Source organism: Tursiops truncatus, chromosome 10, assembly GCF_011762595.2.
Source record: "Tursiops truncatus isolate mTurTru1 chromosome 10, mTurTru1.mat.Y, whole genome shotgun sequence".
Classification (NCBI taxonomy): Eukaryota; Metazoa; Chordata; class Mammalia; order Artiodactyla; family Delphinidae; genus Tursiops; species Tursiops truncatus.
The window spans coordinates 80,580,800-80,604,458 of record NC_047043.1 but is presented as its reverse complement, the minus strand read 5'-3'; the positions used below and the strand labels follow the sequence as shown (position 1 = coordinate 80,604,458).

Here is a 23,659-nt window from a genome sequence, read left to right as displayed (position 1 = left end):
TATAGAAACTCAATGAGATTAAAATGCATAATAAGCACTTTTTAAAACATTAAGCACTCTGCAAATGTTATATGTATTTCTATTATTACATATTTTCATTCATGTTGTATCCTTTTATATTAATACTGGTATGTAACATAACAGAGTACTCATGTAATAGAATGGTTTTAGAGACAAGGAACAGAACGTCCATTTCAAGTCTGCTTTACTGATAAAGGTAATTTATTGGTTCAACATATGAAAAGTCCTACAGATAGGGCAGACTAACCAGGACACAGAATCTGTTTCTTTGTGATTCTCCTGTCCCTCCTTTTTTCTCTCCGTTGACTTCATCCTTGAGCTGGTAGTGAAAAGGCTACCACAGTCTGCGATGACATGCCCACAGCCAAGCCATCTTTTTCCATGGCTTTCTGTTTTCCAAATACCCTCAGCAAACATCCCATCCTGTCTCCTTTGCTTACACGGAGTCATATGCCATTTCCTGAACCAATTCTTTTGTCCAGGAATGGTTGGCTGTCTTATGCCTGAGTTCCTACACCAATTATTATCAAAGACATAGAAGACAAATCAGACTCATTTTGGAGCTGGAGACAGGTTTGCTTCCCCTGAAGCACTGGTGTTACAAGGAGTAAATGTAAATGCCTAAGGGTAAACCAGGCAGAAAGGTGCAATACATTCACTATGTTTATGAAGATTATGTGGCTTAAGGCAGGTAGAGCACTTAGATAATACCTGGGATATGGAAAAATGCTCAATAACCACTCTTTCATTGGGAGGAAAACAAACCTATCTTTCTAAATAAAATTCTAGAAGTTTGGGGAACAAAGAATTGATGTCAAACCAAGGGAAATTATGGTCTCATATAAACTATTCTGTAGATTTTTTTGCTTGACCTGAGGTTAGGTATTATTGTATATTTTCCATTTGGATTTTGGTCAGTCAATATGTTTTAGTATCTACACCATGCAAGACATGATTTAAAATGCTGCATGAGACATTAAGTCTAAAATATAGCTTTCTCTAGGGGCTTGGAAGCCTAACACATGACATATGTTCTAAGTCAATGTACAATAATATTTTGAGTTAAGTGCTAAATAAGTTGAGGTATATCAACATGCAAAAATAATATGAGGTAAATACTAATATTTGTATGAATGTAAATATGCATATATAATATATATTTATGTAGTAATAGAAATACTAAATAAGTGGTTGACCACAGCAGTGTTTAAGAGCCTGGACACTAGATCCATTCAAACCCAGGGTTTGAATCCTGACTCTTGGAATAGTATCTGGGATTAGTACTCCTTCCCTAGCTTTAGTCCTCTCACCTGTAAAATGTACCTATCTCACTGGGTTGTTTTAAGGGTTAAATTAAATGAGCTAATCCAATAAGTACTGTCATTGCATCTGCTCATGGTGAGTGTTCCATAAAGGTTAGTTACTCTTAGAATCACCATCCTTGTTATGGTTTGGTTTTAAAGAATTCCAGAAAAAGAAATCAACTGAAATAGATGGGATTTGCTCTTAGTCTTAAAGTAAGTGTAGGATTCAAACAGGAGACGAGATAGCTGGCCATGTAATCACGAGTCGCACTTGGGAACTCGGTAAGTGGCCCAAACTGTCTAGGGGTGGAAATCCATGTAATAACAGATCATATTTGCAAGCCATATTTGCAATCACAATCCTTCCATTTTTAAATTTAAATAGCTATTATTTCCCCTCACTCCCACCCACAACTCAGTTCACATCTGCTTTCTTTTTAACAAGCAGGGAAACTGAAACTGGTAATTAAGTACCTCAAATCCCTTTTCAGAATGAGGCATATTCCAAAAGGGAAGAGACCTATTCTGATTTGCTATTGAAATTCAAGAAAGGAGCACAGTGCCTAGCGCATTTAAAGTGTCCCATGAATGGGTGATGATGGGGTAAAAATAAAGAACTTAATAAAATGACTTGCTTAGAGTTATCTGACCAGTAAACAGCAGGGATGAAACCGGACAAGAACTGGAGCCTCCTAATTCCTGAACTTTTTGTTTCCTGTGACACCTGACTCCCTCCATGTAAGGAAATTATGAGATAGGAGATTGGTAAGGAGCACCTCTGGAGAGTGCAACGGTCAGGGGCTCAGGTGAACACATAGGAATTGATCCATTATGTTCTAAGGGACCACACAGTGTAGTGGGGAGGTGCACAGGTCTGGTTAAAACCTCAGTTCCTCCTCTTACATGGTTCTGTGACTTTGGGTAAGTTATTTAACCTTTCTGTATCTCATTTCCCTCATCCATAAGAAGGGGATAAAATGATGGTATGTATCTCATAGAGTGGTGATGATTAAAGGAAACAATGCATGCAGACTACATAAAACAGTGCTTAGAACATAGAAAACACTCAATAAATGTTAGCGATTATTACTTAGAAAGATGGAAGGACCTATATTTTAGAGCATCTGCTGTTTTTATTTGCCCCACCCCCTCACTCTGGCCCCTTGCCTCTAGGGAGGGCATGCAACTCAGAGTTCTATGGCTCCCTTGTCAATGCCTTTGACATTTGCTTTTCCAGCTCTAGGAAAAGTGCTCCCAAAGAAGGAGATGGTCCCTACTTCACTGAAATTGCTGAAATCACTCCAGGGAAGCAATCACCTACCTCATCAAACCCATACCAGCTACACAATTCGTAGAGCCCAGTGCAAAATGAAAATGTGGGGCTTCTTGTTCAAAATGTATTAAGAATTCCAAGACAGCAACACAGAGCATTAAACCAAGTATGGGACCCTTCTGAGCCCATGTACAGGTTGCACACCCATGAAGCCAGGCTTGCAGATGCTTTAAACTTTCTACTTCACCTTTTTGTCTTCCTTTGGAGTCATCTTTTTATGACTCTTGCCCCAAACACCTGGCAGAAAGTGTTTCTCTTGCCCTTGATCTTTGCATTAAACTTGCTTTGCATTTTGGAATCCAAATACCTGGAGAGAAATTTGGATTCCACCCCTACTAGCCTGTACACTCATAGGAATGATGCTTAACTCTCTTTAATTCTATTTTCTCATTTGAAAATTGAGGATAATGATAATCATAGCAACTTATAGACTTACTATGGGTATTGAAAGAGCTAATAATTTAAAAATTTTTAAATAGTATCTAATACAGTGGTTCTCCACCCTGGCTGCATATTAGAATAACCTTAGCACTGTTAAAAAGTGCCGCTGTCTGGGCCCCAGCCACGACCAATTATACCAGAGCCTTTGGGGGTGAGGCCAGGACAACTATAGTTTTAAAAAGCCCCTCAAGAGATTTGAATGAACAGGAGGGTTGGGGACCACTGGTCTTGTGTATGACGAGTGCTCAATAATAAATAATAAGAATAAATAATAAATGCTATAATAAATTTTAAAATATAAATAGTATAATAATAAATAATGTTGGCCAGTTATTATACAGCTTGCTAAACAAAGAAGTAAAATGTCCTATAGTTCAGTTTTCCCCCTGGATCAACTATGCATCTGGCTTCTTTCTCCCATTCTCATGTGCTTTGATCCAGCATGTACCTGCAACCAATATAAATCAAAACAAAAGATGTCTTGCGGTGTTCCCGCTGAGACAAAGGTACCTTGGAATACAGGTCTTTCCATTAACCCAGAGATGAGAGGGGAAATGTCAATTCCTCCAACAGGGCTCCTTCCTTTGATATCAGGGTGGTGTATATTCCAACAGCTCTGTACTCTGCAGGTTTCGGGGGGCAGGGAGGACTTCAATCGAGTCACCAGAGATCCCTAAATAATGCAAAGCAAAGAGAGACAAGGAGGTGGTGAGAATGTTAATTTCTTAAGCTTGTATTTCTCTCCCATCAGAGTGGATAATCATCTCTTTGAAAATGCCCTTGTGTCATATTTATGATGGTGACACATCCATTATGAATACAGTAGCTCATTTGCAATGTGACCTGACAAATATTGATGTGTTCTAGGCTACATTTAATTTCAAGGCAACTAAAATCATTTGTGTTTCTTAGTAACCGGGAAGGGTTCTGATCACATGGAGCTTAAAACAGTAGGGTCCTTTATGACTCGTCCTTCATAGTGAATCTACTAATCGGGACCTGGACAGGTGTTGAGGGAGGAGCTGGAGGAGTGGTCAGCTGAGTCAATTTGACCTTGAGGTCATGAGGATCTCACTCTCAAGCTGAGGTTCATAGATACATTGTTGGAGGGGAGCTGGCTGAGTTAGTCACAAACAGTTTCTTAACTGATATCCATTGACCATCTCCTCCAGCTAAATAATAGGGTTACAGATCCACAGCTCCTGGCACTCAGAATATAAAAGCCGATTTGTGGAGGCCCTCAAAGGCCCAAGTCCCAGCATCCAAGAGTCAAATATATGTTACATTTGCTGAGCCTGTGGGTCTAAGAGAAAAGAGCAGATCCTGCCCAGAGCTATTTATGTTCTAGTTGGCTCCCTAAATTCTAAGCACCTGAGAAGGCAATTCTTAAGCGATATTACAAGATAACACAGATTTAGAGGGCAAAAGAATTATCATAGTCAGGACAGTGGTTTTAATAAGTTTTGAAACCATTGTGAGTCCTGAAGTTAATTTAGTAGGTCAAGACAAACATTTCCTTTTAGAATAGAATAGACTAGATCGAAGTAGACTAGATCAGAGTGCTTTCCTTTCAGTTAAGTAAATTGTTAGGATTGAGTATTGTTTTCAGAAAGTTTAGCTTCATTTATCTATGTTCATGTGTGTGCATGTTAGGTCTCAATGTAGAATGGAATTTTTTGCTGTGGTTCAAGGTCCAAAAGATTGAAATTCACCATATTAGTAGACAGTGTCTATTCAGGGCAGAGTTTACAAACTGGGGACTTGCAGGATACATATGGCCCATTAGGAGTGAGTGAATTGGGAGTTTTATTATTATTGTTGTTATTTTGTTCTGTGGTTCACAAAAAGAGGTTGTGAAAAAATATGAGTTGATGGCCAGCAGTTAAAAGTCAGGAACTTTTATCTTTTAAAAAGACAAATTTTTCAGTTTCTCTTCAAATACCAGAATATCTAGAAATAATGAATCTGAATTCTCACAGGCCGGGATAGCCCAGGTAAACTGTTTTCCCCAAAATGAAAAATCTGATAGGTAAGTCAAGTGGATCCATTTCTATAATATTTTCTATCTCTGGGTCCTTTGAGTTGACAGTGATTTTTTATCTGCCATATGCTCCTGCCTCAACCTACATTTCTGGCCTTATCACTCACCCATCTTCTGTTCTAGCCAAATTAGAGAGTTAACTTACCCAAGGACAGTTCCCACCATCCTCTGACTGTTGCACTCTCTCCTCCCCAGCCCCTCTGTCAATTGAATGAAACATTTACCAAAGCCCAATTTAACTATATAGACCTATATAGACCTTCCAGAAAGTCTTTCTACCTCTTTCTTTATCTCTGGTAATTCCTATCCCTGAATTCCACATTGTACTTCTTTACTGGTCTTGCAGTACTCATAATTCTCTAAGATATATCATCCTTATTTATCATCATCTGTCTCTCTGAGTAGGTCATGAGCTCGCTGAACGCAGAAACCATGTCACATTTGTCTCTGCTTTCCCATCCCATTGCTCAGACCAGTGAATTGCATAAAGCAGATACTCAATAGTTGTTTGACAAATTGCATTACAAAAGACTTCAACATAAGGTTATTAGTTGCAGCATTGTTTGATATAGCAAAAAAATTGAAAACAATCCAACTGTCCATCAGTTGAGTTTTAATAAATCAGCTATGCCACCTCTATACAATGGAATATTCTAAGGCTATGGAAAATGATTTAGATCTATTTTTGGTGACGTAGAAAGATGTTCAGGACATAATACTAAGTAAGAAAGCAATTGACAGAACCGTAGAGAGCGCATTATCCAAATAATTTTTAAATAGACACTTCTAGGTATAGAAAAGATCTGAAAGGATATTCATTCACCTCACAGATGTTTCCTGAATGCCAACTATGAGTTAATGACTATTCTAAGAGCTGTATGTATAAGAGTAAACAAAGCGAAATGTCTATGCACGTGGAGTTAGCATTCTACTAGGGGAGGGGATAGAGAGAAAAAGCTGTATTTAAGATAATAATAAGTGGAACAAAGAGAAGTAAAACAGGAATACTGAATAAAGAGTGATATGGCTGGTGCAGGGAACATTTCAATATTATTTAAGGTGTTTAAGAAACACCTCTCTGATAAGAAATTATTTGCCCAGAAACCTGAAATAAGACAATAAGTCATGTAGGTTTCTGGAGGAAAGGATTCCAGGCAGAGGGAACAGCAAGTGTAAAGGTCCCAAGGTACAAGTGTACTTGGTGTGGCAGGATAGAGTAAGTAAAAGGAGAGAAGGTTGGAGACGAGACAAGCAAATTAATGGGAAACCATGTTATGTAATGCCCTCTAAGGGAGTTTGACTTTTATTCTGAGTAGAGTGAAAAGACTGGCAGGCTTTCCAAAAATTATCAAGAAATTGGTAATGGACATATTAAGTTTGAGATGCCTATAGGAGTTCCAAATGGGAGGTAGAAAGTTGGATGCATGATCTAGAGTTCAAGAGTGAATTCTAGGCTGGTTTTATAGATTTAGACTGGTATTTAAATCCATGTTCTAGTTAGGTGAACCTACCTTGAAAATAAGTGTAGAAGGCAAAGAGGTCTGAGGACTGAGCCATATACTATTTTGTCATTTAGGGAATGAAAGCTTAAGAGAGTCCAGCAAAACTTAGAAGAAGGGACTACTGAGCAAAGAGATAAAGGAAAGAGCTATGTGAAGGAAGCCTAGTGGCAAAAGTATGATATCCTCAAAGAGGAGGAGGAGATAAATTCTATCAAATTCTGCTCAGGGCTTCCCTGGTGGCGCAGTGGTTGAGAGTCCGCCTGCCGATTCAGGGCACACGGGTTCGTGCCCCGGTCTGGGAAGATCCCACATGCCGTGGAGCGGCTGGGCCCGTGAGCCATGGCCGCTGGGCCTGCGCGTCCGGAGCCTGTGCTCCGCAACGGGAGAGGCCACAACAGTGAGAGGCCCGCGTACAGAAAAAAAAAAAAAAATTCTGCTCAAAGGTTGAACAAGAGGAGAACTGAGAAAAGGCCATTGACTTTTGTGACATGAAGATCACTGATGACCTGAATAAAAGCAATCTTGGAAGAATGGTAGGGACAAAAGTCAGAGTAAATTAGGATTTCAAGAGAGAAGGGGAGGCAGGGCTGACAGTGAGTTTATACAACTCTTTCAAAGCGCTTTCAAATTTAAGGAATATCAGACAAATTGAGACTCATTCTAGAAATCAACTGGCCTCTTCTCCACAGAAATGTCAATGTCATAAAATATAAAGAAAGGCTGAGGAAATGTTCCAGATTAAAAGAAACCAAAGAGTCATGTCCACTAAATTCTATATATGATTCTTGATTGAACCCTGGATCAGGGGAAAATTGTTATACTGAACATTATTGAAAAAAATGACAAAATTTGAATACGGATTGCATTTTAAATCAGGATGTTGTATTGATGCCAAACTTCCCAAATTTCATCATAGAATTGTAGTTATGTAATGGAATGTCCTTGCTCTTAGGAAATATATCAGAAAATGATTCAGAAAAACACAGTAAATATATATACATTTATATATATATATAAAAAATAGATTTTTATATATGCAGGGTATAGAAATATATATATTTTTATATATATATATATATATTTCTATACTCTGCATATAAAATCTAGATGAGGGGTACATAGAAGTCCTCTGTATTATTCTTACAAACTTTCTGTAAATTTGAAATTATTTTGTAATAAAACTTTTTGAAAATGTTATAGTGGTTATTTCTGAGAAATGAAATAATGGATTTTTTTTCTATCTCCTTATCTCTATTTTCTTTACCAACAGCAGAGATCAGTTACTTTAAAACATAAGTATTTTTAATGACATTTAAAGTATTTAAGAAAACGTATCAGTTAACTTTATCGACCACTCAAAAGGGCAGTGTTTTAATGATCTGAGCAAATACTTACTTCATGAGACATATTTATCAGATTTTTTGAAGTTATAGAACAAGATTTACAACAGATCTCTACTGATGAGATTATACACCCACATATGATACCTTGTGGGCCAATGTTCACTTCTCAAGAAAAAGGAAGTTAATACATTGGGATATTGCTTTAAGTATTTTAATGTTAATTATAATGATAATGCACTAAAATGAATTAATAATTTTGAATTTTTCTTCATTGAATTGCCAGAGGTTTCTTTAGGGCTTAAATTATTATTTCTATGTTTTATGTGTTGGCTTTACCATCACAGAGGAGAAATATGAAAAAGCAATTAACTATATCCTCCAGTCTCCCTGAGAAATTGCTGTAGGGAATCTGTGAAAGAAGGGGCAGAGTTAGCACTATCACAGAAGATCTGTTTAATCAGATTCTCACTCTGGGGAAAATCTGGTTTAAAACCCCATGGCCATGCCTCTCTCTCGCCCTGTCACAGCTCACCCTTCCCCCTCCCCATATCCTCAAGTCCGTTCTCCAGTAGGTCTGTGTCTTTATTCCTGTCTTACCCCTAGGTTCTTCATGACATTTTTTTTTCTTAAATTCCGGTGCTTTGTGACCACCTGGAGGGGTGGGATAGGGAGGGTGGGAGGGAGGGAGACGCAAGAGGGAAGAGATATGGGAACATATGTATAACTGATTCACTTTGTTATAAAGCAGAAACTAACACACCATTGTAAAACAATTATACTCCAATAAAGATGTAAAAACAAAAACAAAACCCCCATGGCTATCAGAACAAGCTTGCCATTATCATGTAACAGATTTGTGGTGGAAACTCAATGGCCACTTGTTGATTAATTGTCAAGAAAGGGAAGAAAGTTTATATCAGAGACAACTTGACTTTGCAAGATCTAGCAAGTTTACCATCAACTCTCACCGACTTAGAGTGTAAAATATGGGCCATAGTGTTAGGAGGCTGAGTGGAATTTTTTTAAATGTCAATCCATCTAACAAGAAGGATAAGATAACTTTGTTGACCACAAGCCTAAGAGCACTTTATTGACTTAACAGCCAAGTAAGAAAAAAAATGAGGGGGAAACAAAAGTAACCAGTTAAAGTAGGTAGAGTGACAATACTTTGCTATCAAGATTTGTAATTCTTGGGGCTTCCCTGGTGGCGCAGTGGTTGAGAGTCCGCCTGCTGATGCAGGGGACACGGGTTCGTGCCCTGGTCCGGGAAGATCCCACATGCCGCGGAGCGGCTGGGCCTGTGAGCCACGGCCGCTGGGCCTGCGCATCCGGAGGCTGTGCTCCGCAACTGGAGAGGCCACAACAGTGAGAGGCCCGCGTACCGCAAAAAAAAAAAAAAAAAAAAAGATTTGTAATTCTTGATAGCAAAACAGCAATTGAACTAATTTAAATTAAGCCTTTAAAAATAATTACAGAGAAATATTTTTAGAATTATTATAGGTATTTTTGAAGGTGTTTAATAATATATATGTGTTAGTGCCTGTATCTCAGTTTCTGGCAACACGGTAGACTAAATAATCTGACTCTCGACTAAAAGTAAGTAAAAGTAAATACAAATATGAATATCTATTTTACTGCTTTGACAAATTGGCAAGAAGATACGAATTCTCCAGAGACCTAAAGTTAAGGGAAAACAAGAGTCCAACATGGTAAGCAGAGCACCAGAGCTCACCTTTACCCCAAGGGCAACTTCTGAACCCAAATAACTCTGAACTTCACTTTCCACGGCCTCACAGAGAATGAAGACATAAGAAAAATCTCTCAGAGTGGGACGCCTACTAGGAGATTCCACACATTAACCTGAGCTAGAAAATTACACCGTCAGCAGGCAAACTAGAAATAAAATTGTACCTCTCAGGAGTAGAAAATAAAATTAGCCATCTAAACCTTGTTTCTGGATGAAAGCCAGGAGGAAATAACTAAAAATTAAGAAGAAAAGTGCACACATATACAAAAAAAAATTAAGTTTCCATAAAGGATAGACAGTTGAAATATGTACATCTTTAAAAGATAGCATTTGCAATAGTACCAACAAATGAATCTAACCAAAGTTGCACAAGGCCTTAACAACATCAAAAACCTGTGAAACTCTATGGAAACATATTAAAAAAGAGCTAAATAAATGTAAAGATGTACCATGGTTCATAGACGGGAAGACTCAGTATTATAAAAATACTGCTTCTCCCCAGATTGATCCATATATTCAATCTGAATAGTTTTTACTTTGAAATTTGGCAAAAAATTATGATGTAAACAGAGGACAAAGAACAAAAATAGTCAAAACATCCCATAATAGGAAATATACAGAGACGATATTTGCCTTACCAGGTATTAAGAGTTATAAAAATCTAATATTTATGATAAAGTGGTACTGGTCCAGGGATAGATGAATAGACTGGTGGAACTGAGTGGAGAGCTCAGAAATATATCCACACACCTATGGAAGTTCGATTGACAGACTAGTGGGAAACAGGGATTTTTCTATAAATAGTTCTGAAACAAAATTGACTCCTAACTAAAGCAAGACAATTCCATAGGAATTAAAGACCTAAATGTGAACAGCAACAGTATAACAATTTTAGAAGGCAATATAAAAAAATCTTCACCATTCTGTCCAAGGAATTCTCCATTTTTTCTGGAGTTGATCTGTAGTGGAGATAGATTTCTTAAATACAACAGAAGTAGAAACCACAAAGAGAGTTGAATTCAATTACATTAAAATTAAGAGCATCTGTTCATTTAAAACACCATGTGGTAGAGACTTGAGTACTCCCAAATATCAGTGTGGGAGTATTCTACACTTCCCAGCCTCCTTTGGGGACGAATGATGAGATGGAATTTGGACAGGAGTGACAGAAGCCACTTCCAGGCCTCGCACTTAGAAATAACCTACAGAGTCCTCAGCTTTCCTTCCTTTGCCATGTGTTTTCTTTTTTTTTTTTTTTCGGTACGCGGGCCTCTCACTGTTGTGGCCTCTCCCAACGCAAAGGCTCAGCGGCCACGGCTCATGGGCCCAGCCGCTCCGCGGCATGTGGGATCTTCCCGGACCCAGGCACGAACCCATGTTCCCTGCATCGGCAGGCGGACTCTCAACCACTGCGCCACCAGGGAAGCCCTGCCATGTGTTTTCTAAGGCACAGCTTCAAGAGAGGACCAGTGACTAACATCAGCCTTTGTTATCCACTGAGGTTCAAGGTTTATTTGTTACTCCCGATTAGCCTATGCTATACTGATTAATAAAAGCCATAGATAAAATGATAACTACAAAATGGAGAAGCCATTTTCAGTACATCTACTTGACAAAATATGAGCATCCAATACATTTTTTAAAGTTCTATGAATTAATAAGAAAAGGATAAACATCCCAATAGAAAAATGGGCAAAAGATTTGAACAATCTCTTTCATAATGGTCAATAACCACATAAAAAGATAGCCATTCTCTAGTAAATGAGAAAATGATACCTCACCGTTTTCACTCCCATCAGTAGGACAAAAATTTTTGAAGTCTGCAGACTTCCCTGGTGGCACAGTGGTTGAGAATCCACCTGCCAATGCAGGGGACATGGGATCGAGCCCTTGTCCAGGAGGATCCCACATGCTGCGGAGCAATTAAGCAACCCCGTGTGCCACAACTACTGAGTCTGCGCTCTAGAGCCCACGAGCCACAACTACTGAAGCCAGTGTGCCACAACTACTGAAGCCCACATGCCTAGAGCACGTGCTCTGCAACAAGTGAAGCCAACACCATGAGAAGCCTGTGCACTGCAACGAAGAGTAGCCCCATGGGGAGACCTTCAAGATGGTGGGAGAGTAAGACATGGATATCACCTTCCTCCCCACAAATACATCAGAAATACATCTACATGTGGAACAACTCCTAAAGAACACCTACTGAACGCTGGCAGAAGACCTCAGACCTCCCAAAAGGCAAGAAACTCCCCACATACCTGGGTAGGGTAAAAGAAAAAAGAAAAAACAGAGACAAAAGAATAGGGACGGGACCCACACCAGTGGGAGGGAGCTGTGAAGGAGGAAAGGTTTTCACACAGTAGGAAGCCCCTTCACGGGCGGAGACTGTGGGTGGCGGAGGCGGGAAGCTTCAGAGCCGCGGAGGAGAGCACAGCAACAGGGGTGCGGACGGCAAAGCGAAGAGATTCCCGCACAGAGAGATTCCCGCAAGGAGGACCGGGGCCTACCAGCACTCACCAGGCCGAGAGGCTTGTCTGCTCACCCGGCGGAGCAGGCGGGGGCTGGGAGCTGAGGCTCGGGCTTCGGTCGGAGCGCAGGGAAAGGACTGAGGTTGGCGGCGTGAACACAGCCTGAAGGGACTAGTGCGCCACAGCTGGCCAGGAGGGAGTCCGGGGAAAAGGTCTGGAGCTGCCGAAGAGACAAGAGACTTTTTCTTGCCTCTTTGTTTCCTGGTGCGCTAGGAGAGGAGATTAAGAGCGCCGCTTAAAGGAGCTCCAGAGACGAGCGCGAGCCACGGCTAAAAGCCCGGACCACAGAGACGGGCATGAGACGCTAAGGCTGCTGCTGCCGCCACCAAGAAGCCTGTTTGCGAGCACAGGTCACTATCCACACCTCCCCTCCCGGGAGCCTGTGCAGCCCACCACGGCCAGGGTTCCGTGATCCAGGACAACTTCCGGGGAGGACGCATGGCGCGCCTCGGGCTGGTGCAACGTCACGCCGGCCTCTGCCGCCGGAGGCTCGCCCGGCATCCGCGCCCCTCCCTCCCCCCCGGCCTGAGTCAGCCAGAGCCCCCGAAGCAGCTGCTCCTTTAACCCCGTCCTGTCTGGGTGGGAACAGACGCCCTCAGGCGACCTACACGCAGAGGCGGGTCCAAATCCAAACCTGAGCCCTAGGAGCTGTGTGAACAAAGAAGAGAAAGGGAAATTTCTCCGAGCAGCCTCAGGAGCAGCAGATTAAATCTCCACAATCAACTTGATGTACCCTGCATCTGTGAAACACCTGAATAGACAACGAATCATCCCAGATTGAGGACATGGACTTGGGAGCAACTATATGTATATTTTTCCCCTTCTTCTCTTTTTCTGAGTGTGTATGTGAATGCTTCTGTGAGTAATTTTGTTTGTATAGCTTTGCTTTTACCATTTGTCCTTGGGTTCTGTCTGCCCGGTTTTGTTTTTTTTTTTTTTAATATAGGTTTTAGCGCTTCTTATCATTGGTGGATTTGTTTTTTGGTTTGGTTGCTCTCTTCTTTCTTTGTTTCTTTTTTATTACTTTTTAATTTATTTTTAATAATTGTTTTTTCATTTTTTATTTTAATAACTTTTTAATATAATTTTTCTCCCTTTCTTTCTTTCTTTCTTTCTCTCTCTCTCTTCCTTCTTTCCTTCCTTCCTTCCTTCCTTTCTTTCTTTCCTTCTTGCTTGCTTGCTGGCTTGCTTGCTCCCTTTTATTCTGAGCCGTGTGGATGACAGGATCTTGGTGTTCCAGCCAGGTGTCAGGGCTGTGCCTCTGAGGCAGGAGAGCTGAGTTCAGGACGTTGTTCCACCAGAGACCTCCCAGCTCCACGTAATATCAAACAGCAAAAATCTCCCAGAGATCTCCATCTCAACGCCAAGACCCAGCTCCACTCAATGACCAGCAAGCTACAGTGTTGGACACCCTAAGACAAACAACTGGCAAGACAGGAACACAACCCCACTCATTAGCAGAGAGGCTGCCTAAAATCATAATAAGGCCACAGACACTCGAAAACACACCACCGGAAGAGGACTTGCCCATCAGAAAGACAAGATCTAGCCTCATCCACCAGAACACAGGCACTAGTCCCCTCCACCAGGAAGCCTACACAACCCACTGAAACAACCTTAGCCACTGTGGGCAGACACCAAAAACAATGGGAACTGTGAACCTGCAGCCTGCGAAAAAGAGACCCCAAACACAGTAAGTTAATCAAAAGAAGGACACAGAGAAACACACAGCAGATGAAGGAGCAAGTTGAAAACCCACCAGACCAAACAAATGAAGAGGAAATAGGCAGTCTACCTGAAAAAGAATTCAGAGTAATGTTAGTAAAGATGATCCAAAATCTTGGAAATAGATTGCAGAAAATACAAGAAACATTTAACAAGGACCTAGAAGAACTAAAGAGCAAACAATGATGAACAACACAATAACTGAAATTTAAAATTCTCTAGAAGGAATCAGTAGCAGAGTAACTGAGGGAGAAGACCTGGAAGATAAAAGACTTGAAATAACTACTGCAGAGCAGAATAAAGAAAGAATGAAAAGAACTGAGGACAGTCTCAGAGACCTGTGGGACAATATTAAACGCACCAACTTTCGAATTATAGGGGTCCCAGAAGAAGAAAAAAAGAAAGGAACTGAGAAAATATTTGAAGAGATTATAGTTGAAAACTTCCCTAATATGAGAAAGGAAATAGTTAGTCAAGTACAGGAAGTGCAGACAGTCCCATACAGGATAAATTCAAGGAGAAACACGCCAAGACATATTAATCAAACTATCAAAACTTAAATACAAAGATAAAATAGTAAAAGCAGCAAGGGAAAAACAACAAATAACATACAAGGGAATCCCCATAAGGTTAACAGCTGATCTTTCAGCAGGAACTCTGCAAGCCAGAAGGGAGGGGCAGGACATATTTAAAGTGATGAAAGGGAAAAACCTACAACCAAGATTACTCTTCCCAACAAGGATCTCATTCAGATTCGACAGAGAAATTAAAACCTTTACAGACCAGCAAAAGCTATGAGAATTCAGCACCACCAAACCAGCTTTACAACAAAAGCTAAAGGAACCTCTCTAGGCAGGAAACACAAGAGAAGGAAAAGACCCACAATAACAAACCCCAAATAATTAAGAAAATGGTAATAGGAACATACATATCAATAATTAAGTTAAAAGTAAATGGATTAAATGCTCCAACCAAAATACATAGACTGGCTGAATGGATACAAAAACAAGAGCCATACATATGCTGTCTACAAGAGATCCACTTCAGACCTAGGGAAACATACAGACTGAAAGTGAGGGGATGGAAAAAGATATTCCGTGCAATTGGAAATCAAAAGAAAGCTGGAGTAGCAATTCTCACATCAGACAAAACAGAGTTTAAAATAAAGACTATTATAAGAGACAAAGAAGGACACTACATAATGATCAAGGGATCAATCCAGGAAAAAGATATAACAATGGTAAATATTTATGCCCCAACATAGGAGCGCCTCAATACATAAGGCAAATGCTAACAGCCATAAAAGGGGAAATCAATAGTAACACAATCATAGTAGGGAATTTTAACACACCACTTTCACCAATGGACAGATCATCCAAAATGAAAATAAATAGGGAAACACAAGCTTTAAATGATGCATTAAACAAGATGGACTTAATTGTTATTTATAGGACATTCCATCCAAAAACAACAGAATACACTTTCTTCTCAAGTGCTCATGGAACATTCTCCAGGAGAAATCATATCTTGGGTCACAAATCAAGCACTGGAAAATTTAAGAAAATTGAAATCATATCAAGTATCTTTTCGAAACACAATGCTATGAGACTAGATATCAATTACAAGAAAAGATCTGTAAAAAATACAAACACATGGAAGCTAAACAATACACTACTTAATAATCAAGAGATCACTGAAGAAATCAAAGAGGAAATCAAAAAATACCTAGAAACAAATGACAATGAAAACACGACGACCCAAAACCTATGGGATGCAGCAAAAGCAGTTCTAAGGGGGAAGTTTATAGCAATACAATCTTACCTTAAGAAACAAGAAACATTTCAAGTAAACAACCTAACCTTACACCTAAAGCAATTAGAGAAAGAAGAACAAAAAAGCCCCAAAGTTAGCAGAAGGAAAGAAATCATAAAGATTAGATCAGAAATAAATGAAAAAGAAATGAAGGAAACAATAGCAAAGATCAATAAAACTAAAATCTGGTTCTTTGAGAAGATAAACAAAATTGATAAACCATTAGCCAGACTCATCAAGAAGAAAAGGGAGGGCTTTCCTGGTGGCGCAGTGGTTGAGAGTCCGCCTGCCGATGCAGGGAACGCGGGTTCGTGCCCGGTCTAGGAAGATCCCACATGCCGTAGAGCAGCTGGGCCCGTGAGCCATGGCCGCTGAGCCTGCGCGTCCGGAGGCTGTGCTCCACAACAGGAGAGGCCAAAACAGTGAGAGGCCCGTGTACCACAAAAAAAAAAAGAAAAGAAAAGAATAAACAAAAAAAAGGAGAAGACTCAAATCAATAGAATTAGAAATGAAAACAGAGAAGTAACAACTGACACTGCAGAAATACAAAAGATCATGAGAGATTACTACAAGCAACTATATGCCCATCAAATGGAGAACCTGGAAGAAATGGACAAATTCTTAGAGAAGCACAAGCTTCCAAGACTGAACCAGGAAGAAATAGAAAGTATAGACAGACCCATCACAAGCACTGAAATTGAAACTGTGATTGAACATCTTCCAACAAACAAAAGCTCAGGACCAGATGGCTTCACAGGAGAATTCTATCAAATATTTAGAGAAGAGCAGACACCTATCCTTCTCAAGCTCTTCCAAAATATGGTAGAGTAGGGAACACTCCCAAACTCATTCTACAAGGCCACCATCACCCTGATAGCAAAACCAGACAAAGATGTCACAAAGAAAGTAATCTACAGCCAATATCACTGATGAATATGGATGCAAAAACCCTCAACAAAATACTAGCAAACAGAATCCAACAGCACATTAAAAGGTTCATACACCATGATCAAGTGGGGTTTATCCCAGGAATGCAAGGATTCTTCAATATACACAATTCAATCAATGTGATACACCATATTAAGAAACTGAAGAATAAAAACCATATGATCATCTCAATAGATGCAGAAAAAGCTTTCGACAAGATTCAACACCTATTTATGATAAAAATCCTCCAGAAACTAGGCATAGAGGAAACATACCTCAACATAATAAAGGCCATATATGACAAACCCACAGCCAACATCGTCCTCAATGGTGAAAAACTGAAACCATTTCCACTAAGCTCAGGAACAAAAAAGGGTGCCCACTCTCACCACTGTTATTCAACATTGTTTTGGAAATTTTAGCCACAGCAATCAGAGAAGAAAAATAAATAAAAGGAATCCAAATTGGAAAAGAAGAAGTAAAGCTGTCACTGTTTACAGATGACATGATACTATATATAGAGATTCCTAAAGATGTTATCAGAAAGCTACTAGAGCTAATGAATGAATCTGGTAAAGTAGCAGGATACAAAATTAATGCACAGAAATCTCTTGCATCCCTTTACACTAATGATGAAAAGTCTGAAAGAGAAATTAAAGAAATACTCCCATTTACCACTGAAACAAAAAGAATAAAATAACTAGGAATAAACCTACCTAAGGAGACAAAAGACCTGTATGCAGAAAACTATAAGACACTGATGAAAGAAATTAAAGATGATACAAACAGATGGAGAAATATACCATGTTCTTGGATTGGAAGAATCAGCATTGTGAAAATGACTATACTACCCAAAGCAATCTACAGATTCAATGCAATCCCTATCAAAGTACCAATGGCATTTTTCACAGAACTAGAACAAAAAATTTCACAGTTTGTATGGAAACAAAAATGACCCCCAATAGCCAAAGCAATCTTGAGAAAGAAAAACGGAGCTGGAGGAATCAGGCTCCCTGACTTCAGACTATACTACAAAGCTACAGTAATCAAGACAGTATGGTACTGGCACAAAAACAGAAAGATAGATCAATGGAACAGGATAGAAAGCCCAGACATAAACCCACGCACATATGGTCACCTTACCTTTGATAAAGGAGGCAAGAATATACAATGGAGAAAAGACAGCCTCTTCAGTAAGTGGTGCTGGGAGAACTGGAGAGCTACATGTAAAAGAATGAAATTAAAACACTTCCTAATACCATATGTAAAAATAAACTCTAAATGTAAGGCCAGACACTATAAAACTCTTAGAGGAAAACATAGGCAGAACACTCTTTGACATAAATCATAGCCAGATCCTTTTTGACCCACCTCTTACAGAAATGGAAATAAAAACAAAAATAAACAAATGGGAACTAATGAAACTTAAAAGCTTTTGCACAGCAAAGGAAACCTTAAACAAGACGAAAAGACAACCTTCAGAATAGGAGAAAATATTTGCAAACGAAGCAACTGACAAAGGATTAATCTCCAAAATTTACAAGCAGCTCATGCAGCTCAATATCAAAAAAACAACCCAATCCAAAAATGGGCAGAAGACCTCAACAGGTATTTCTCCAAAGAAGATATACAGATTACCAACAAACATATGAAAGGATGCTCAACATCACTAATCATTAGAGAAATGCAAATCAAAACTAAAACGAGGTACCACCTCACACTGGTCAGAATGGCCATCATCAAAAAATCTACAAACAATAAATGCTGGCGAGGGTGTGGAGAAAAGGGAACCCTCTTGCACTGTTGGTGGGAATGTAAATTGATACAGCCACTATGGAGAACATTATGGAGGTTCCTTAAAAAATTAAAGATAGAACTACCATACGACCCAGCAATCCCACTACTGGGCATATACCCTAAGAAAACCATAATTCAAAAAGGATCATGTACCACGATATTCATTGCAGGACTATTTACAATAGCCAGGACATGGAAGCAACCTAAGTGTCCATCAACAGCTGAATGGATAAAGAAGATGTGGCACATATATACAATGGAATATTACTCAGCCATAAAATGAAATGAAATTGAGTTATTTGTAGTGAGGTAGATGAACCTAGAGTCTGCCATACAGAGTGAAGTAAGTCAGATAGAGGAAAACAAATACTGTATGCTAACACATATATATGGAATCTTAAAAAAAAAAAAACTGGTTATGAAGAATCTAGGGGCAGGATGGGAATAAAGACGCAGACCTACTAGAGAATGGACTTGAGGATATGGGGGGAGGGTAAACTGGGACGAAGTGAGAGAGTGGCATGGCCATATATACACTACCAAATGTAAAATAGATAGCTAGTGGGAAGAAGCCGCATAGCACAGGGAGATCAGCTCGGTGCTTTGTGACCACCCAGTGGGGTTGGATAGGCAGGGTGGGATGGACATGCAAGAGGGAGGAGATATGGAGATATATGTATATGTATAGCTGATTCACTTTGTTATAAAGCAGAAACTAACACACCATTGTAAAGCAATTATACTCCAATAAGGATATTAAAAAAATAAATAAAATCTCCACACACACACACACACAAAAAGTGTAGCCCCCACTCTCAGCAACTAGAGAAAACCCGCATGCAGCAGCGAAGACCGAATACAGCCAACAAAATTAAATAAATGAATAAATAAATAAATTTTTAAAAAATGTTTGAAGTCTGACCCTACCCAGTGTTAACACAAATATGGAAGATAGGAATTGTTATTCACTGCTAATGGAAGTAAAAATCAACACAACTACTTTGGAAAACATCTTAGCAATACATAATAAAGGTTAAGGAACTCATACTCTTCCACCCAGTAATTCTGCCCTTGTTTATGTACTCTAAGCTAGTGCTGCCTACCAGAACTTTGATGATGATGGAAATATTCTATAATCTTTTTGTCCAATATGGTAGTCACTTGCCCCATGTGGCTACTGAGCACTTCAAATGTGGCCAGTGTGACAAAGGACCTGGATATTTTAATTCATTTTAATTGTAATCAAAATATTCACTTGTGCTAATGTATTTAAGAGCACAGGTCTAGGTAAAGAAAAAAAAAAAAAAAAGAACTGGGCCTCTTACATTTCTGGGAAGAAAGAGTAGAGACAGTTTTTCTTATTCCTCCCACTAAGTGTAACTAAATTTCTGGGGGGATTAGGGGAGGAGATATGTATGACTCTACACAGTAAAGACAAGGCAAAGTGGCTGGGATCTAGGGATCCTATTAAGAAGATCAAAAGACAAACTAAATATATAGGGAGAAAATATTCACAAACCATATATCCAGAAAAGGTCAGGTATTCAGAAGATTTAAAGAACTGTTAAAGCACAACATTAATAAAGCAAAGAATCTAAATAGAACAAAGGCAAAAGACATTTCACCAAAGAAGATATATAGATGGTAAATAAGCAGATGAAAAGATGCTCAACATCATTAGCCATTATGGAAATGAAAATAGAGACCATAAAATGATTTCACTGTACTCCTATCAGAATGAGTAAAATAAGGCACAATGACAATACCAAAACCTGGCAAGGATGCAAAGAAACTGAATTACTCAAGTATGCTGGTGGGTATGTAAAATAGTACAGCCACTCTGGAAAACCATTCAGCAGTTTCTTAGACAACTAGCGATGTAGTTATCATATGAGCCAGCAATTGCTTTCCCAGGCATTTAGCATAGAGAGATGAGGAATTGGGTTTACACCAAAACCTGTACCCAAATGTTCATTGCAGCTTTATTTGTTAATAGCCAAAAACCAGAAACACCAGAAGTTGTTAAACAGATAAATGGTTAAACAAACTGTGGTACATCCATACCATGGAATACGCCTCAGCAACAAAAAGGAATGTACTATTGTTACATGTAACAAGCTGGATGAATTTCCAGAAAATTATGCAGATTAGTAAAAGTCTCAAAGGTTATATACTGTATGATTCCATTTAAAAAACATTCTTGAAAAGAGAACATTATAGAAATGGGGAACAGATTATGGGTTGCCTCAGGTTAAGGAAAGAGGTAAGGTTTGAAGAAAGTGAGTATGACTATCCATGGGCTGATGGATATGTACTATATCTTTCTTTACTACATCAATGTCAATATCCTGGCCATGATACTGTACTAGAGTTTTACAAGACGTTACACTTGGGGAAACTGAATAAATGTTGTGTGGGAGGTCTCCCTATCACTTGTTACAACTTCATGTGAGTCCATAATTATTGCAAACCACAAAGTTTAATTTTAAAATATTGGAAATAACTCAAATATCCGTCAACATAAAATGCAGAAATAAATTGTGATATATTCATTTACTCATTGGAATGCAAGCAAAAGCAAAGATAATAAACTAAATTCAGTAAAGGTCATTACCTCTGAAGGGAAGAGAAAGAGATGATTTCAGGAGGGGACACTTAAGGGGATTTCAAAGCAAAGGTAATATTTTTCCCCATAAACTGAGTAGTGGGTACACAGGCATTCATTATATCATTGTTCTTTATAACTTACATATATTTTATAAATTTAAAAATACTTTGAATCCTAAAGTTCTTTTCAAAGTAAGAAGAAAACTTACATTTTAATCTGTTTTATATTTTAACTGCACCAATAAACGAGAAATTAAAAAGTCCACACCCCTCAGAATAATTTCAATAAAAAATAAGTGGTGCATTTAGCAATTAAGATTAAAATTTATACTCTGCTTCTGAAAAAACTGTGTCGGACAACAGAAAATGATTAGATTGTAGTTAGAGTCAAGGTAGCAGTGAGATGTGAAATGAAAGATAAAAGGGGAAATGCATTATTTATTTATTTATTTATTTATTTATTTATTATTTTTTAGAATTTGGCCGTGCCACGCCACTTGTGGGATCTTAGTTCCCCCACCAGGGATTGAACCCTGGCAGTGAACCCCCGGTGCCAGCAGTGAAAGCACTGAGTACTAACCACTGGACCACCAGGGAAATCCCAAGGGAACTCACAATTTAAGGTTAAAAATGAGACAGTCACTTGCCTCATATAATGATGTCGGGCTAGGTCTTAGAACAACAATGGGAAAAGGAAAAACTTGTTGAAGCTCAAAAGCAGAGGAGGGCTTTACTATTTTGGATGGGGAGGACCCAGGAGGCTCCAGTCATCAATCAGATGTGCTAGCACTTCAGTGTATGAATGGCTTTAAGGAAAAGGAAAGAGCATTTAGGAATACAGCACTCAGTGAAGGGCCTAGAGAATTCTGTCAAAGATGCAAAACCAAATAATTAGGACAGAGGATACTAAAAATAGAAATGTAATGGAAATGTCTGTCACATTTTGAACAAAGTTCATATGGAGGAGGGAAGATAAATCTACAGGTGGCATTGCTTTTGGAGCTAAATGGAAATTAGCAAATAATAGCTGACCCTCACTGAGCGCTTACTGTATGTCAGGCCTGGCGCTAAATGATTTACATGCATTTGGTTCATTTGATAATCACAGAATTCTTCTGCAGTGGGACTATTATTTTCCTGATGTTATAGGTGAGGAAGCTGAGACTCAGTGAGGTTAAGGGCTTACCTAAAGCCATGTTGCTGAAGGTTGGCAGAACCAAGACCCAGACCCAGATCTGTCTGTCAGACTTCAGAGCCTGTGCTCTAAACCACTGGGCATGCTGCTTCAGCATCAAGAAATGGGAGGGGCAAAGAAAAGTTGCAAGTAAGGATGTCCCCCTGCTTAGGAGAGGAATGAAGTCTTATATAGCAGGCACACAAATAACTTAATATTGGTCTATCTTTGTCAACTGCCACAAAGTTCAACTGGCATAAGCTTTCAGTGTTTGAAGTGTTTCCATGACTAAGATCCCCATCCTTTGTTCTTGGTCTGTCTTTTTCATTTGCTACTCTCTGTAGTATGTTGTAGATGGTGGAAAAAAAAATTACATACTCTTTTTGCAAGCATGTTGTTATACATCAAGCAAATGTAAGGGGAAGAGGGGAAGCAGTGAGGAGCCCAAAAAGTATCAAATTGTAACATTCTGCTGACTACATGAGTGAGGACTTAACATGAGGAAGGAAATCCCAATGTGGTCTAGGAAAGAAATTAGGATTTCTGAAGCAAAGTACTTAACTTACTCATCTGTGTGAAGAAGAGCATACATCACCTTTTCTAAGTTTGACGGAGGGCAAAAACCCAACTTCGTATGGTTGTTTGGAAAATGAAAAGCTGTTTTCCAAGCAACATCAGCCTCCTGAAAAAGCAGTTCTGCTCTCCAAAAAGGCAAAATACTTTCTGAGAGCACAAAACTAGCTTGCCCTTAGTCTAATTTCACAATGCTTCTACTCATTGGCAGAAATAGCAATACATTTCTTGCAGATCAAATTTGCAATTTCTCTTGGAAAATATCTTGAGTTTTGTATATGCATATTCATAAAATGAAAATAACTTGATTTCTCTGGCACTCTGGGCCTGGAAGCACAGGGGTTTGGGGGAGAAATATTCCTAGGGGTTCAAGAAAAAGAGTAGGGCCAGAGAAAGCAAGAGAGTGAGTTGAAAACACAGGTCAGGCCTTTGGAAAGAGCAGAAACATACAGATGTTAACAGTGCAGATGTGCTAGGGAAAGAATACAGCTTTTCTACTCAAGATACGATAGTATGAACTTGAAAACCCCAGTTGCCTGACCCAGATGGTGGAGACTCTCACGTCTGCCCATGCAGAGCTGAAGGTGTGTCTGCATGCAAGCTGGCTGGGACTCCAGCCAGGGAGACAGAAGTGAAGCTGGGAAAGAGAGGGAGGCATTCTGGTCCTTTCTAACAGAGGTGCCCTTCAGCACAGGGTTCCTGTCTACTTTGGTGGCAGCAGCTTGTAGAAAAGCAGGGGGAATATTGCATATTCTTTTTTTTGTCCCTCCACTCTCTCCCT

General features: G+C 39.3%; 1 protein-coding gene across 2 annotated transcripts in view; it reads right to left on the bottom strand.

Moving 5' to 3' along the window:
* Positions 1-23,659, bottom strand: part of TAFA1 (TAFA chemokine like family member 1) — a 769,514-nt gene that overhangs the window by 608,139 nt on the left and 137,716 nt on the right. For both annotated transcript variants that reach the window (XM_073787537.1, XM_073787538.1), the window contains exon 4: positions 3,610-3,772. The gene's annotated coding sequence lies outside the window, so the exon portion shown is untranslated. The remainder of the gene's footprint in view (positions 1-3,609; positions 3,773-23,659) is intronic.